The sequence below is a fragment of the Lathyrus oleraceus genome, chromosome 5 (genome assembly GCF_024323335.1).
Source record: "Lathyrus oleraceus cultivar Zhongwan6 chromosome 5, CAAS_Psat_ZW6_1.0, whole genome shotgun sequence".
Classification (NCBI taxonomy): Eukaryota; Viridiplantae; Streptophyta; class Magnoliopsida; order Fabales; family Fabaceae; genus Lathyrus; species Lathyrus oleraceus.
This window is the reverse complement of record NC_066583.1, coordinates 354,460,011-354,479,577: the sequence shown is the minus strand read 5'-3', so window position 1 is coordinate 354,479,577 and position 19,567 is coordinate 354,460,011.

The window sequence follows — 19,567 nt, the reverse complement described above, 5'->3', positions numbered from 1 at the left end:
AATTTGATAACGCCATGGGATTTGTAGAACGTGCATGTGTTCTCGAACAACTTTTATGCTAACAAAATGAATATCCATTTTCGATATGCTTCGTGTTGTGGTGTTAACTTGTTTCTCGAAGAGGTGTATCGCACTAACATTATAACAATAGATTAGGATAGCCTTTGGAATATGACAATGTAACTCTAAAAGTATATTATGTAGCCTACAAGATTCACAAACTACATTAGCAACACCTCAATATTCGACTTCAGCATTGGAGTGGGATAATGTGAGTTGGCGTTTGGAAGATCATGAAAACAAGTTGTCACCAAGAAAGACACAGTAACTAAATGTATATCTTCTGGTATCTGGGCAGCGGTCCCAATCAACATCATTGTAAGCTATCAAGGATGTATTGGAAGATGAGTTGTTATTACATGTGATTGATAATATTTTGTAGGCGACATGTGAAGTAAGATATTATGTCAAGTTGTGAGACATCATATCTCAAAGTGGTTGTGATTCTTTAGTAGAAAACAACATGTTAAGGAAAATGTGTTGCATTATATGAGACATCCTGTCTCGAGCTGTTTGCTTGGCACTAAAAATATAATGAAGTATATCTTGCACTTTTGAAGACTTGTTTTCTTTTCCATACAATCAGAGATATGATTGTTTAAGCGTGTTTTGGTTTATGGAAGATTTATTCTTAATCTGCTTTAGCATTATTGAATTTCGTATTCCTAAGAGATTCTGATTTTTTAAGATTTGTTTTGTTGTGAATCGAGGTCGTCAAGAACAAACCAAAAAATGAGATAAAGATTAAGTTTCTTGAACAAACTCAAGAAACCCTATTAGGTTTTACGAAAGAAAAAGAGAAGAAGGAAGAAGAAGAAGAATGATTTACTATAACTGTTTCACTATTCACTTTCTCTATTAGGATTAAAAAATTACAAGTGAATATCAACAACCAACTCTCTCTCATCAACCTTAGAGAACTAGTCTATTTATAGATTACTAAGATAATTTAGCCTACAAGCCAACTTAAACAATTGGGCTAAACAAAAGGTCCAATTCAACATGTTAATAAACCTAACAATTCTGACTACTGCATGCTTGAGCATATGTCGACTACAACATGTGAACAGACTTCGACTATATGTTAAACCTTTATCGAACCAAGAAGCTATCCCTTGTAGAGACTAGAGTTCGATCCAAATTCTTACATGTTTCAATCAAGATTTACAATCAATATTATGAAGATTGATTCAGTGCACTTTTTAAGTTCTAGCAGCATTCAAGTAGAGAAACACTAGTTGGACTATTGTTGCTAGTTAAGGAGACGTTCTCCTTTTTGGAGACTCAGACCTTGCACTACTAAGTTAGGCGTGTTTAATTGTAATTGAGTCTTAATATTGTTATGATTTATAATACTCTATTCATGGGTCATATTTTATGTTAGGAAAATATATCATTTGAGTTGTAATAGTGTTTCACCATTCATATACTTTTGTAATTGTACACGCTTGGGAGAATGTTTGAGTCAAAGTGAAAGGGGTCTCAGGTTCAAGGAGAGCCTGGATCAAAGTTCACGGGAAGTATTAGGAAAAATGAAATTAAACTCGGAGAGTTCAAATAAAACTAATATTCACTTTTGACTATTAAGAGTTGATTTCCTTTCATTGAATTAACAATTCATGTGTTATTTAAGTTCTACATTTATCTTTCTTGTTACGCATACTCATTGTCATACACATTGTTCCAACTTTTTCTGACATCTTGTTTTGAGTAGAAAAAAATTTCGCAAGTAAAGTTGTTTCCCTTAATGGAGTATATTATGAATGTAATGAAGTCCTTCGGGTTATGCATAAATAAACATATTTGATGTAATGCGTAAAAAATGCCAGGCCGTAAGAAGATGAGGTACTGAAGGATGCCAACAAATATTAGTTTTAATTCAGATTCAGTTTCATTTTCTTTTAATTTGGTTTACATTTGAATTTCATTTAGCTTGGGCATGTGTATATAAGCTAAAGCTTAGTTTCAGTTTGTAAAATAATTTTTCATTGTAACAGTTTTTTAGTTTGAGATTTAAAGTTAGTTACAACTCTCTCACTCTCTCTCTCTCTCTCTCTCTCTCTCTCTCTCTCTCTCTCCCATCATCTTCCATATTATTCTTCTTCATTTTTATGCACCAACAATTGGTATCTAGAGCTCTAGTTCTGATTCAGAAACGGGAAACACGAGTGTACGTGAGGCGTGTATGATTGATTCTTCTCATTCAATTCACAGCGAATTGAAGATCTGAATCGAAACATAATCACATTTCTTGATTCTGAGGGATTGGGAAACACGAGTGCTGGGGAGATTTTCACAAGAACAAAGATGAACAGAGGAAACAGTAGCTTGAATATAAAGCTTTCAGTATTTGATGGAAAGAATCAGAATTGGTGGATGATTCAGATGCATGTGTTGTTTGGCGCTTAAGATGTTCTTGATCTCGCCAATGACGGTTACACAGGGTTGCAGCAGATGCAACTGAAGCACATAGAAACACGCATAAAGAAACGAGAAAGAAGGATCATAAGACGTTGTTCTATATCCATCAGTGTGTAGATATGAATGTGTTTGAGAAGATCGTTGATTCAACGACGGAGAAGGTTGCGTGGGACACACTGGTATGGTGCTACAGTGGTGATGCATCAGTGAAAAAAGGTGAAGCTTCATTCTCTATGTAAGCAGTATGAGAATCTCAACATGAAGAACATTGAGAAGGTATCTAATTACATCTCTAGAGTGATTCAGATAACAAATATGATGAAATCTTGTGGAGAGACTCTCTCTGAACAAGTAATCATTGAAAAGGTACTGAGATGACTTGCTCCTTAATTTAATTACATTGTTGTAGAAGTTGAACACTCTAAGGACCTCAACACCATGAGAATTGAAGAGATGCATAGTATTCTAGAGGCTCAAGAGTTATGTATGACTGGGAGAAACTCTGAAAGAGAGGTAAAACAAAATCTGAAAGCGTCTTCTGGAAGAAGAATTAAAGGAAGTCTTGGTCAGAGGCCAATAAGAGACATGGTGGTGGTTATCAGAAGTTAGAAGCCTACAACTCTGATGAGAAAAATCATCAGAAGGGAAAGGAGAAATTTGACAAGAAGAAGGTTCAATGTTATTCTTGTAAGAAGTTTGGCCACTTTGCTGCTGACTATTGGTCAAACAAGGAAAGGATATCAGAATTAGAAAACATATCCATAGGAGACTCTGATGATGGACCTTTGTTATTGATGTCTTATGAATCTGATGGTGGATATTTGGTAGACTGGTGGTATATGGACATGTCTGCTTAAATCACCTAACTAGAAACAAAAAATGGCTGATTGATTTTGAATATAGAAAGAAGATAGATATCAGATTTGCTGATGATAAGTATAGGAATGCTAAAGGAATGTGAAATGTCAAAGTCATAGTGAAGAATGGGAAAAAAATTATGATCAAGGATGTTTGGTATGTTACTAGCATGGAGAGAAATCTGATGAGTGTAGGTCAACTAATTGAGAAAAATTTCTCAGTTATTGTGAAGGAAAATCTCTTGAAATTGTATGATTATAATCAGAAGTTGATTATGCGATATGAACAGGGAAGAAACAGAACATTCAACATGAATATGGAAACAGTTGAAACTGAATGCCTTACTACAGAAGGTGCTAAAGGTGACAATGAGTTATGGCACAAGAGATTGGGGCATATGAACTTCAGAAGCTTAGGGCATCTAAGTTCTAAGAAGATGGTACACGATATTCCTAAGATTGTGAAGCCTGAGAAGTCTTGTGAGATGTGCATGAAAAGAAATCAACCTAGATTTCCATTTGCATCAGAAGTGGCTCCAATAGCAAAACATGCTTTAGGAGTAGTACATTGTGATGTATGTGAACCATTTGAAGTACCTTCACTAGGACGAAACAAGTACTTTGTATAATTTGTGGATAAGTTCACAAGAATGATATGGGTATAACTAATCAAGTGTAAGTATGAGGTGTTTGCCGAGTATCGGAAGTTCAAGGTAAAGGTTGAAAAACATAGTGGTCTGAAGCTGAAAGTTCTCAGAACTGGTGGTGGAGGTGAGTACAACTCATCAAACTTCAGAAGGTTCTATGAAGAGAATAGAGTTGAACATGAGGTGGATGATCCATATACTACATAACACAATGGTCTTACTAAAATAAGAAACAAGACTTTGCTTGATAGGATAAGGAGCACGCTGAAGTAGAATAAGCTCTCTCACACCTAATGGGGAGAAGTTGTTGCCACTGCAACATATGTGCTTAACAGGTGTCCAACCAAGAAGCTGAAGGAAAATTTTCCTTTTGAGAAGTGGACTGGACATAAGCAAAGTGTGAGTCATTTCAGAGTATTTGGTTTTGTTTGTTACAAATACGTTCCAGGTGCTACCAGAAAAAAGTTGGATGATAGAAGCAAAGTGATGTTACTGATTGGGTATCACAGTACATGTGCTTACAAGCTTTATAATCCAGTCACTAACAAGTTAGAAGTCAGCAGAGATGTCATTGTGAAGGGAACAAAAGCATGTGATTGGAATAAGTCTCAATCCAACTCTGATGCAGTGTTAACACCTGAGTTAAATTCTAGAGATATTTCAGGCTTTGAATGAGAATCTGCCTCTGAAAGAGATTTTGCCATTGAAGATGAGTTTGAATCTAAAGGTCTAATGTTGCAGTAGAGTCTGAAGGAGAGTCAGACTCTATAGGTGAATCTGATTCTGATCTAGACTCTAGTGGTAATCATGCCTCTGAAGATCCTGAACAAGTTCAAATACCACAAAGAATCAGACAAATACCAAGAATATTTGCTGAGTTTAATATGTTGCAAGATACTGAGATAAACTCTGAAGGGGAAGTTATTAAGTGTGCCTTGTTGGTAGACTCTGAACAAGTTAGCACTGAAGAATCTCTCAAGAAGAAAGTGTGGCTGAAGTTCGTGAAAGAAGAACTTGAGACTATATAATGAAACAATACTTGAGAGTTAACTGAGCTTCCAAAGAACAAGAAAGTCGTCAGTGTGAGATGGGCTTACAAGTTGAAACTGAAGCCAGATGGATCAATTGTCAAACACAAAGCAAGGTTAATAGCTAGAGGATTTCTACATAAATTTGGATTAGATTACTTTGAGGTGTTTTCACCTGTAGCTAGACATGTAACAATCAAATTAGTGATATATATAGCTGCTAATAGAAATTGGCATCTGATGCATTTAGATGTGAAATTCGCATTTATGAATGGTCATTTACAAGAGGAAGTTTATGTGTCACAACCTCCTAGATTTGTGAAAAAGAATCATGAAGGGATGTTGTACAAGTTGCATAAAAATTTGTATGGACTGAAATCAACTCCTAGAGCTTGAAATATGAAAATTGATTCATTTTTCAAGCTTCAAGGATGCAGAAAACGTGAGATGGAGTATGATGTTTATGTCCAGCATACATATGATAGCAATATGATTCTGGCATGTCTCTATGTTGATGATATATTGCTAACTTGGAGCTGCTCATATGAGATAGCTAAGTTCAAGAAGGTGTTGATAAATGAGTTTGAGATGACTGATGTAGAAAATATGACATATATTCTAGGGATGGAGATTATGTACTCTGATAAGGGTATAATTTTGCACCAACTGAAGTAAGAACTTGAGCGTTTGAAGTGATTTAATATGATAAACTGCAAGTCTGCAATTACACCTTCTGAGACAAACCATAAGTTGGACTTTGATTCTGAAGGTGATGATGTAGATGCTACAACTTTCAAACTGTTAGTTGGTTGTCTCAGATATTTGTGCAATACCACCAGACCTGACATCTGTTATGTAGTTGGAATTGTGAGTAAGTTTATGAATAAACCAAAGTGGCCAGATTATTAAGTTGTTGTCAAGACACTGAGGTATATTAAGAGGACTATGAGGTATGGAGTTTTATTCCCTTCTGGTGCTAAATCTGATTCAAAGTTGATATGTTATTCAGACTCTGATTGGTGTGGAGACAGAGTTGACAGAAGAAGTACTTCTGAATATTTCTTCAAGTATTTGGGAGGTCCTATTTTTTGGTGATCCAAGAAGAAACCAATGGTTGCATTGTCAATCTGTGAAGCTGAGTATATTGCAGGTGCTTTGTCTGCGTGTCAAGTTGTTTGGATTCTGAACTTATTGCAGAATATGAAGATCAAGGTGAGCAAGCTTATGAGATTGATGATTGACACTAAATCAACTATAAGTCTTACCAAGAATCCAGTGTTGCGTGCAAGGAGCAAACATTTTACACGAAGTTCTATTTTCTATGCAATCAGATTTAGAATAGAGTGTTTGAAGTTGTTCCCTGTAACATTCAGAAGCAATTCGCAGATGTATTGACTAAAACAATCAAGACTGGATATTTTATCTATTTGAAGGATAAAATTGAAGTTATTATTTTTAATTATCTGAATATAAATTAAGGGATGATGTTAATTATAATTCAGATTCATTTTAATTTGGTTATGAATGATGTAAGCTATGGAGATGAAAAATAGAGTGGATAAAAGGACGACTTTTATTTTGACTAGACAAGAGCACACCGACTGACCATAAAAAATCATTCAACGACGGTTGATGCATATACCATAAACGGTTGATGCATATACCATAAAAAATCATTCAACGACGGTTGATGCATATACCAGACACGTGGATGATAGCTCCCTTCCAACTAAGTTTCCATGAAGTTTCATTGAAGGACCTTAACTTTTCAGGCACTAAATATATTAAATTATTTTAGGGTAATATTTCATCCAACTGTAAAAGACTGTGACGTTTGGTGGCTATACTTGCTTGTTGCAGACTTTTATAAACCACGGTTATTATCGTATATTGAACAAGCGATATATATTTTTATTTTCACAATAACATTATGTTCGGTATATTCTAGGAGATGAAATGAAAAATCACATGAGATACCAAATTGTTCACAATTTTTTCAAATGCTTAGTTTCAAATTTATTTCTATGATCATTTCTAATTGTTGCAATACAAATGCATTTTGTATTTGTTTTTATATAGAAAAATTTGAAAATACTGTTCATGATTCATTCTTGTGAAAAAGAAATTTAACTAATGTTTATATAATAAAGTCATCAACCATGACTAACATATAATTTCTTTGAGTAGATCCGCATGATTGAAGATGTATGTTGCATGTCTCTGTTTTATTGGTTAAATATTTTAATTGTTTGTCTTTTAAATTTTTAGTTTTGTTTGTATAGCTATTGAGTCTTCTCACCGATTACACATTTTTAATTGAGCAATATGTTTCAAGTCAATTTATTGAGTTTTTGGAACAAGAATTATATTAGAGAGTTGTTCAAGTCATGACAATGTTAGAATCTCAAAATCACCTTAAATTTTGCAAAAAAAGTGATTTTGGATGTGTGATTCAAATCACACAGTTTACAAAGAAAGTGCGCTAAGTTGAAAACGTGAGAACAAGTGACTTAGGCAAAAATTAGGGCATCCTTGTGGATTGAAAATCTGAACCAAACCAGCAAAAGTAGGGAAATCGAAAAAAAAACAAAGAGGAATAAAAAAGGAGAAAATCCTCAGCAAGAACAAAATTGTGTGGCTACAAACCAAACAGAAGATGCATGACTATCATTCCGAAAAGAAAACCTCATTGGTTTATCATTTTCACTTCAAAATCCCTTTTGGAAGATGGGTGTTTGTGTCAAACTAGCTGAACGTAGGACTGGAGAACATTACGAAGAACAGGTGGGTTAGGATAGATTTGAGCCTTATATCGGTTCTTTATGAAACCGTGAACCAGACCACATTACGACCCTCAAAAAGACCTAATTGAAGTAGGGTTTATTTCGAAAACGTACTATTGAATATTAGCACAAAATCAAAACAGATTTTGTCGTACAACTCATTATGGTTGGATTTAAATTGTAATTAAATAGTAATTAACTGTATTATTATATTCTTACCTCATTTAGGATTAGCATTTATAGGGAGAATAATTACCCCTATTTCCTACTGTAATTCATAGTCTATAAATATCTCATGTATTGTGTTTCATAATATACAAAAATAGAAAAACATATTTCTATATGGTATCAGAGCAAAAAAAGAATTCTTTAGGGTTTTTTGTTTTTGCTTCCGCTCTGTTTGTCCTTTTCTTTTCCATCACACACAATGTCTGATACCGAGTCCTCACTTTCACCCAAACATTCCTCATCCGAACCTAAAACAGTTTGGACGTACAATGAAAACCAACATGTTCAGATCACAACAATTCGGCTGAACGGTGCTAATTATCTTCGATGGTCGCAATCCGTTCGCATGTATCTCAGGGGGAGAGGAGAGATTGGCTACATCACTGGTGAGAAAAACAACAACCAGACAAGGCATGTGCAGATTATGATACATGGGATGCTGAAAATTCCATGGTCATGACATGGTTAGTCAACTCCATGGATGAAGAGATAGGTGCAAATTATCTCTGTTATGATACTGCAAAAGAACTTTGGTAAGGGGTCTCCCAAATGTACTATGATTTGGAAAATCAATCCCAAATCTACGAATTAACTCTCAAACTGGGAGAAATTCGGCAAGGCAAAGATTCAGTCACCAAATACTTCAATTGTCTCAAACGTATTTGGCAAGATTTGGACCTTTTCAATGAGTACGAGTGAATATCACCTGCCGATAGCAAACATTACAAGAAGATGGTGGATGTTAGTCGTGTTTTCAAGTTCCTTGTAGGTCTAAATGTTGATTTTGATGAGGTTCGTGGCAGAATTCTAGGCAGAAATCCTATCCCTCCAATTGGTGAAGTCTTTTCAGAAGTACGTCGCGAAGAGAGTCGTCGACAAGTGATGCTTGGCCAAAATACAGCAACTGACCCTCCACCAGTTGAAGGATCTGCCTTGGCAATTTCCCATGTCAATCGTAAACCACTTCCTAATCAACAAGGTGGAGACAAGACTCATTTATTTTGTGACTATTGTGGGCGTAATCGCCACACTCGGGAAACTTGTTATAAACTACATGGATGACCAAACCATGGCAAGGCTGGCAAGTTTGGTGACCGTCCTATGCCTATGGCCAATAAGACTGATTCATCTCCATGTACGAAGGAGAAAATGGATAACCTTCTTAAGTTTCTAAAGTTCAATTCATATCTTAATATTCCTACTGGTACTGTGGCACAAACAGGTAAGGATTCTTGGGCACTATCTGCCCACAACCCCTCTAACCCTTGGATAATAGATTCAGGGGCATCTGAACACATGACTAATTGCTCTCATCTATTCAATTCCTATTTTCCTAGTTCAGGTTTTGAAAAATTTAGGATAGCTGATGGTAGTTATTCAAGTATTGCAGGCAAATGCAACATAAAAATTTCAAAGCAAATCACTTTGCAATCTGTTTTACATGTTCCTAAATTCACTTGTAATCTTCTATCTGTTCATAAATTGTCTAAGGACACTAATTGTTCTGTTCTTTTTTGTCCCTCTACTTGTGTTTTTCAGGACCAGAACTTGGGGAAGACGATTGGAACTGCTAGAGAGATGAATGGACTATACTACCTTGATGGAATTCAGTTTGGCAATATAATGTTTTTCGGTTCAAACAGTACAAACTCATCTCCTGTTTCAAATCAAGTTATGTTATGGCATAAAAGATTAGGCCACCCTAGTTTTTCATATCTTAAGCATTTATTTCCTGGTTTTTCCAAAGAAATAAATTCCTCACAATTTCATTGTGAAGCTTGTCACTTAGCTAAAGATCATCGTGTGTCTTTTAAATCAAAAGTATATTCTGCTTCCAAACCTTTTTATTTAATTCACAGTGATGTTTGGGGTCCTTCAAAAATTAAAACTATGTCTGGAAAAAAATGGTTTGTGACATTTATTGATGATCATACACTGTTGTGTTGGGTTTATCTCATGGAAAAGAAATTAGAAGTTGAACAAAGATTTCAAGATTTTTTTAACATGATTAACAATCAATTTCAAACCAAGATTGGCATTCTAAGGTCTGACAATGGCACTGAATATTTCAACAAATATTTAAGTACATTCCTTGTAACTAAGGGGATAATTCATCAATCCACTTGTCGCGATACTCCGCAACAAAACGGTATTGCTGAAAGGAAAAATAGACATCTCCTCGAAGTTACTAGAGCTATTATGTTTTCTATGAATGTACCTAAGTATCTTTGGGGAAATGCTTTATTAACGGCTTGTCACCTCATCAATCGAATTCAATCTCGGGTGTTACAATATGAAAGTCCTGTACAAGTGTTACAAAACAATTTTCCTACACATGCTCAAGTGTTACAAAACAATTCAATAAATGGAATGAATGCAATAAAAAACAGCAAACAGCAACCAAAACCCTAACCTAGAGAGCGCTAGGAGAGACTCGCTTAGGGAAGATGGACCAGCACAGGTCAACTTCTCTATTATCCCCAGCAGAGTCGCCAGCTGTCGCATCACGCGAAAAACCGGCGGGAAAACAAGAACAACAGAGCCGCCACCGTGCGTTATTTATCCCAAAAGAGGGAAAGGAAACGCTCAGAGTAAACCTGGAAAGAACATGGTCTCGCGACCAAAGAGAATGGGTTCGGGAGTCGGTTATGCGAAGGGAAGGTATTAGCACCCCTACGCATCCGTCGTACTCGACGGGATCCACGCATAATAGGAAGGAAAATGGTTGCTAAGAATACTGTTCAAACATACACACACTGGCTGAAAGAGACAAAAGAAACTGACTGAAACTGACTCGGCAGGACATCGTATCCTGGGCCTACTTAGTCTATCAGGCATAGACATCAGAGTCGAAGTAGTTCGGACTGGGGAAACGACACATGCTCGCTAGGATATCGCATCCTATGCATACGTATCTTCTCGGACGAGAGAAGAATCAGAGCATTCGTAGCTCGGCTGACACGCACACAAATAAAAACAGGCAAAGGCAAACATGGAGCCTGAATGCCAATCACTGGACTTACATCAGCATCCGAACCAGAACACACACAAAGAGGCAAACGTGGAGCCTGAATGCCAATCACTGGACTTACATCAGCATCCGAACCAACAAACCCACACTGGAACCCAAATGCCACTCGATGGACTTACATCAGCTTCCAAGCACACAACTAGACAAAACAAAGACACAGGCGCCCGGAGAGATCTGCTCATCTCCTGCCTACGTACCTCATCTGGTATGAGGATCAGGGCGACGTAGTTCCCCTACGCAGGGATAAAGGACTAGCCTAACCAGATAACAGAGGGAGACACAACACTAGGGAGACTACGACTCGAGCCTAGATGTTATCATGCAAATCATCCCTAAGTTAAGGTTTCTAGCTAACTGGCACAGGAAGCCAGCCTATCCTAATCATGACTTGCACAGGAAGCAAGCCACACACACACTTAACTTGCACTGGAAGCAAGCCAAGCAGAACCTAACTTGCACAGGAAGCAAGTCTAAACTAACCCTAACTTGCACAGGAAGCAAGTCAAACAAACATACAAGCACAGATAGCACACACTATACACAAGCAAGTGGCTCAAACAAGGGTTAGGTTTTAGTCGAGGGGTCATATCAACCTCAACAAACAAACCTCTGGAACTGGGTAGATGTTGCTCTTAACCTTGCCATTGAGGGGCTAAGGTGAAGCAGATGAAAGGTGAGTGAAGATAAGACTTCACAGCTCTTATCCCTGGCCTGGGAGAGCTTAAGACAAGAATGTGTGGGTTCAGAAAGTGGGAACCCTTCTACACATTTAATACTGACTCAACTGTACCATTGTACAAGATCTTGGGTTTGTATCTGCAATGCATCAACACAGTGGTGTGAGCAAGGCAGATGACACACAGAATAGCAGGGGATAGATTGCATATCCCTTGTGTCTGCCAATGCCTCTTCACTTAGGAGGTCTTTGACTCTATACAAGGACAAAATTAAACATCCACAAACATTGCCTCTTAAGGAGGACTTCAGACAGTTGCCTGGCTAAGTAACAGGCCAGGTCTTCCAGACTACATGAAGATGAGAAATATACCTCAATGCAAATTGCTTATACAAGCAAAGCAAAGCAAAAGTTCACAAGGAACTGAGCAACTAAAGTACCTGAAACCAGTCAAGCACAGTTAGTATACAAGTCAAAGTTAAATCAAAATGAAACAGATATCAACCAGTCAACACAAGCAAGTGAATGTGCAAGGCACAAGGCTCAAGGCATGTGAGCCAAGCCACCTACAAAACAAACAAGTTAATCAATGATATTCAAGCAAGCTCAATCAAAAAGAATTGGTCTCATTGGTCATTTGTTGGTCAACCTGAAAACATGAGCTCAAAGGTGAGTAACAGGACCACTAGGGCAAGCCTAGGGTCAAAAATGAATGAAAAAGTCAAAACAGCAAAGGGCAAGCATCCAAAATCATGTTGAAACAATTAAGAAACACAACCAATTGGGTTCACATTCATATCAATCATCATCATCATTTCACGAACAATTTAGGTCAAAGTGTTGCAAACAGAAGCTCATAGAAGTCAACAGCAAGACTTAACTAGAAAGCAATCTTAAACATTTCCAAAAATCACCAAATAAATCATGACCAATCACAACCCACAGCATGGTAAGCATGTCAAATTTCATCTCATTTGGACAAGTGGAAGGCATTCAATGAAAATCAGAAAGTCAAAGCAATTTTGAACATGCTCAAAGAAGTCAACCAATCATGCATCAACTTGAAAAATTCATAAATCAGGAATGGTGTATGATAAATGAATGGGACTAAAACCATGGCAAAGATGAGGATGTCTAGTTATCTCATGTAAAATTTCATGTCCATCTAATAAAGTATGAGAATTTCACAAATGAAATGGGAACATGTGTCACAAAAAGTCAACATATGACTAAACAGGGGAGAAAATCTCAAACAATTAGGAAATGCCACAAATAATTCCAAGAAAATTCACATGTAAACTAGACATACAAGAGTACATTCATGCAAAAATTCAAACCAATTTGAGTTCAAGAAGCATGGTAATGAAAATCATGAAGTTGGACATCAATGGTGTGACACAAATTGTCACACCCTAATTCAAAAATTCATAACTCACAAACCAGCAATGATAAATTCACAAACTCTACACCAAAATCACCATGAGTGTGTCTAGTTTAAGCACAAAAAATTTGGGAGCCATTGGATAAAGTATCACCATTTCACAAATGTTTTGGCAAGATGTACAAAAATTGGGCACATGAACAAAACCCTAATGACATTTAAAATCTACTCATCCAAAAAATCAGCAAAAATCATGATAAAAAACTAGGGATCATGATGAGGATGATGAAAAAATTCCCATGAGAATTGGATTTAAAATGAACAAGTTATGATTTTTGCAAGATTGATGATCAAATGAAATAATTTTTGAAATGAAAATGAATTAATATTGAAATTAAATGGTCCGAATGGCATTTGTGTAATTAAGGCAGTCACTAAACCAAACGACTGAGTTTTGGACGTGAGAATGAAATATTCTCATTGGTCAGCATGTCTCTACAGTACCATACACACGTTCACAGTGAACTTTCTGGGCAAAGCTTCAATGGAATTAGGGTTCATACCAAACAGTAACAACATCATCTTCCCAAATCGTGTTTTTTCACAAAAATTCCCAGAAACCAAAATTAAATACACAGAAATGTTCAGCATGGCATGGCAAACAAGAATCCAACAGCAATTTTCATTAAAACACAACCACACTCATGAATCGAGCACAAACATAAATCAACATCAAACTTGTTTTCAGCATAACTTCATGAATACATGGCCATTTTCAAAAATAAAAACATCATGAAGCTCAGCATGGAGAGATCTACACTAAGCATGTATCTATTTGATGAAACAAGGAGGTCGAAATTTTACCAAAATGGAAGTGCAGTATGGATTCAGTTGCTATCTTGTGTTTTTGGCCTGAAACAGATGCTTTAAAAACCTCCTAATGATGAATGGTGAAGATGCTTTGGCTTGAAACAACTTGGTTTGGCTCTAAATCAACTCTGCCATTGATGACACCTTGGAAAAACAGTCCATGAATATGGCTTTACAGCTGCACCTCCATGCTTGCAATGGCTTCCAATATGATTGTGAATGATGGCACAAGCAAGTGTGGCTCGAGCTCTTTGAGGTTTTCTCAAGAAAAATGCCAAAATGCAAAAAATGGATTTTAGAGAATATGAGTTCTTTCTCTTTAGACCAAGTGGCTGCTAGGGTTTGTAAATGACAGAAAATCATCTTTTAATTCTCTGTTTAAAGGTACAAATCAAAGTCCATGAAAAGGTGGGATGTAGTTGTTGAAAAATGTACTTTTTTTCCAATTTTCAAGCAAGTTGGCATGGGTGTATGTACTGCACGAATTTGGTCTTTCAAACATGACACAAACCACATTTCTGAACTATTTCAATTGGCCAAATGGTTTAAAAATGATTATTTTGAAAAGTCAAAATTCAACTCACTTGAAATTAATTAAGGCAAGTTCAAAAAGGCCATTTTGATTGGTGAAGTTTTGGTGAATGATGGTTACATTTTTGGAAAGAGGGGATCAAATGTGACTTGTAGGAAAAAACCCACCCAAATTGGCCAAATGGTTTGAGAGATATGGCCTTTTGAAGTTCAAGAATTTCTGAAAATGATTTGATCATAACTTGCCAACCATACATGGGAATTGAGTGTTCTTGGACTTTTTGGAAATGGGAGAACAAGATCTTCAACTTTCATGTTGGGCAAAAATTCATTTGAAGCTTGTATCATGATGTAAGTTTGAGGATCAAGACTTTCCATTTTGGGCAGGTTTCAATTACAGGTCCAGTTTCCATTTTTGGAAATTTCTGATCTGGCTTCAAAATCTTCCATGATGTTGTTTGACATGATACATGAGGCCTATTTGGACATGAATAAGCTCTCTCAAACCAATTTCCATCATCAAATCACTGATTAAATGGACAGTTGACCAACAGTTGACTTTTAGGGTTTCTGACTGACTGTGCATTGAATGATGACTTCTGAACATCCAATCCTTGACCAAAATACTTCAAATGGATCTCCAAGTCATGTGAACATGTTGGACCAACCCTAGGGCCCTGGCTCAATGAAAAACTCACTTGCTTGCTTGATTGACTGATCTCCTGATCAGTTTGACCTAATTCTCTTGATTGACTTGCACTTGAGGCAAAGGGACAATGCAATGCTATGCAGTGGACCATGATATGCTATGACCTAATATGAGAATGTATGTACAATGATGGGTGCAAATTTGAGGTGCTACAGCTGCCCCTATTCAATCAGCTGGGAACCCGAATGGATGAGAGCAACGGCTGTCAGACTTTCAGGGTAAACAGGGATTGAATACCAAGAACCGTAGAATTTGCACTCTGCTGGATATGATACAAGGAGAACCACGTCATTTACCGATGACGCCTGCAATTGACAACTTCAGAAAGGCGAAACCATTTACCGATGGTTAGAAGATGGTAACTTGATATTTACCGATATCAACTTCAGCGAGACCATTTACCGATGGCTGTTGGGAAACAAATCTGATGTAAAAGGAAGCAAGACCATTTACTGATGGTGGCTTCAAAGAAACTTGACATTTACCGATATCAACTTCAACTTGACCATTTACCGATGGCTACTGCAACTGGGGATATGATATTTACCGATATCGAAGAAAACGGGGCCATTTACCGATGGCGGATAAAACTGGGCATTCAATATTTACCGATATCGAAGCATACAGGGCCATTTACCGATGGCGTCTCCACTTGGGGAGGAATAGAATCTTGGTGGTGTAATCAGACAAGACGTTTACCGACGACTTCTGAGGATCTTGATTTTATCAACAAGGAAACAAAGCATGACCAGACATTTACCGGTGACTGGGGTGAGACTCTACGTTTACTGACATCGAAAGATGATGTTTACCGACATCCAAAAATGACCAGACATTTACCGATGACTGGGGAACACTTCACTAAGGGAAAAAACAAATATTTGCAACTGGAAACCAGATAGGACATTTACCGATGACTCTACTGGGGATAGAAAAACAAATATTCGCAACCGGAAACCAGATAGGACATTTACCGACGACTCTACTGGGGATTTCTAGCTGGGGAATTATCAGACATTTACCGATGACTGCAGAAAAGACTCGATGTTTACCGACATCGAAAGATGATGTTTACCGACATCAAAAAATGACCAGACATTTACCGATGACTGGGGAGAAAAACCCGATGTTTACAGACACCGAAACAATGGTGTTTACCGACACCAAAAATGATGACCAGACATTTACCGATGACTGGGGAGAATACCCGATGTTTACAGACACCGAAACAATGGCGTTTACCGACACCAAAAATGATGACCAGACATTTACTGATGACTGGGGAGAAAACCCGATGTTTACAGACACCGAAACAATGGTGTTTACCGACACCAAACAAAGAAACACACGCGGGTGCTAGTATGACACTTACCGGTATCACAAGAACGTCATCTTAGATATGTCAAGGCAAGGTTGACCACTTCTGGGGGTCTCACTGGGGAGAAACAAACTTTCCGTCCTCGGACGGGTGAGGAAATAAACCTCTCTGGGGAATATCAATCCTGAGTGCTGTCAGGAGCCACTGTAGCAGGCGTGTTGCACCGATGTTGAACAAAATGATCCGCCTCTGCCGGGGATATTGTCTGATTGGGTTAACACATGAATGCATATGTTTGAATTTTTCTATGGCGTAATGCTCCATATTGAATGGGAATGCTACGCAGTTTGAGGATGCAATGATCACTAAAATGCAAAAATGCAAAAATGATGAAAAAACTCCGGCTGGGGAGCCAAAACTGATCGGGTACTCCAACTCTGCGGGGAGACTCTGCAGGGAGAGCAACGACTTCTCACTCATGTTGGAGAATAGCACTGCTGCTGGGGAAAGGTAAACTCCGCTGGGGATATCCTTCAGTCCACAGATAGGATAAATGTTGGAGATAAATTTCAATGAGTCTGCCTCACTCGGGAGGAAATCGGCAAATACAGGCCTGCTGGGGATAGGCAATCCTTAGATCTGTTGGGGAATAGAAGGCACTATCCACAGACGTCTCCGCAGGGGAACATAGCTCTGATAGCTTCCAAACTTGCTTGGGGAAAATATCTGCTGAGGAAACGTCCTCACAGATGCCAACCTAAAAAACAGCACAACAAAATGCCCCCAGGGGATACATGGACAAGATACGCTCAAGTGTCCTCAACATTCAAAATGATTTTCAAATGTTTCATCTTTTTGCACGTTATTGTGTAGCCTTCATGTTTTTATATGCAATGCTTATCAAAAATTAGGACATTTTTGCAAACAAAACAGTAAAAATAAAAACCAAAGAGCTATTTATCTGAATAACGACTTTTATTGATTGAAAATGTGCCTGAAGAGGCAAATACATTGGGAGGCAATTCCTAGAAAGAGGTAATTGCGCACGAAAGGAAAAATCTATCCTAATGGCAACGTGAACACGGCATCCACTATTTCCCAATTTTGTTATAACTCACAGATCATCAGTTTTCCTCCCAACTCCTTGCTTTCTGAGAAGAATGACTGGACGGATCACATCTTTCGAGATGGCAGATGACAAAGCTTGATGAAGTACAGACAACTCAGACTGTAGTCTTCGCTTTAATCCCTCTTTTGGCTGGATCGCCCTTTCGGGTTTTCAATCCACCGGGATACCCATTTTTGCCTAAGCCGCCCTTACGGGCTTTCGACTTACCGGGTGTACAAATTCTTTTCATTTTATCCCTAATTTTTGCCCGAACCTTTTCTTTCTGTTTTTTGGTTCGCCGGGATGCCCATTTTTGCCTGGACTCTTTTTTTCTTTTTGTCCAGCGGGTCAATTTATGCGAAGTATTTTTTGACTACATCTGAGTTAACAGGAGACGGAAAGTCTTCACCATCCATAGTTGTAAGCATCAAGGCTCCACCGGAGAATACCTTCTTCACAACATACGGACCTTCATAATTAGGAGTCCACTTGCCCCTGTTATCTGCACCGGGAGGGAGGATCCTCTTCAAAACTATATCACCGATCTGATAGCTTCGAGGACGCACTTTCTGATCAAAGGCTCGCTTCATCCTTCTCTGATACAGCTGTCCATGACATACAGCTGCTAGCCGTCTCTCCTCGATAAGGCTCAACTCATTAAACCTTGTTCGAATCCACTCGGCTTCGTCCAGCTTGACATCCAATAAAACTCTCAGAGAAGGAATCTCCACTTCAACAGGTAGAACAACTTCCATACCATACACAAGGGAGTAAGGGGTTGCCCCGGTCGACGTACGTACTGAGGTACGGTACCCATGCAAAGCGAAAGGCAACATCTCATGCCAATCCTTGTACGTAACGACCATCTTCTGCACAATCTTCTTGATATTCTTGTTTGCCGCTTCTACGGCACCATTCATCTTCGGTCTGTAAGGAGAAGAATTGTGATGTTCAATCTTGAAATCTTTACAAAGCTCTTTCATCATCTTGTTATTGAGATTCGAACCATTGTCAGTGATGATTCTCTCCGGAACTCCATAACGACAGATGATTTCTTTCTTGACGAACCGGGTAACCACTTGTTTGGTGACGTTAGCATAGGAAGCTGCTTCCACCCACTTGGTGAAATAGTCAATCGCTACCAAAATGAAGCGATGTCCATTCGAAGCAGTAGGTTCAATCTTCCCAATCATATCAATGCCCCACATGGCAAACGGCCAAGGCGAATTCATGACATTCAGAGGGCTTGGTGGCACATGCACCTTATCAGCATAGATTTGACACTTATGGCACTTCCGAGCATACTTGAAACAATCGGATTCCATAGTCATCCAGTAATAACCCGCTCTCAACAATTTCTTAGCCATTGCATGTCCGCCGGCATGAGTACCGAAGGAGCCCTCATGAACTTCCTGCATTAACATGTCTGCCTCGGGTCTGTCCACGCATCTGAGCAAGACCATGTCAAAGTTTCTCTTATACAGCACATCATCCTGATTCAAATAGAAGCTTTCAGCTAGCCTCCTCAGGGTTTTCTTGTCATTCTTCGACGCACCTTTAGGATACTCCTGAGTCTTGAGGAAGTTCTTGATGTCATAATACCACGGCTTCTCATCAATCACCACAGACTCGGCTGCAAACACATACGCAGGCCTCTCGAGTCGATTCACCGCAACATGTGGCACATGATTCCACCAATGAGCTTTGATCATAGACGACAAAGTAGCCAAGGCATCAGCCATTTGATTCTCATCCCGGGGGACATGATACAACTTCACCTTCTTGAAGAACGTCAGTATTCTTCTGGTGTAATCTCTATACGGGATCAAATGCGGCTGATTCGTATTCCAATCTCCATTGACTTGATTGACCACTAGAGCTGAATCTCCAAATATATCAAGAGTTTTGATCCTCAGATC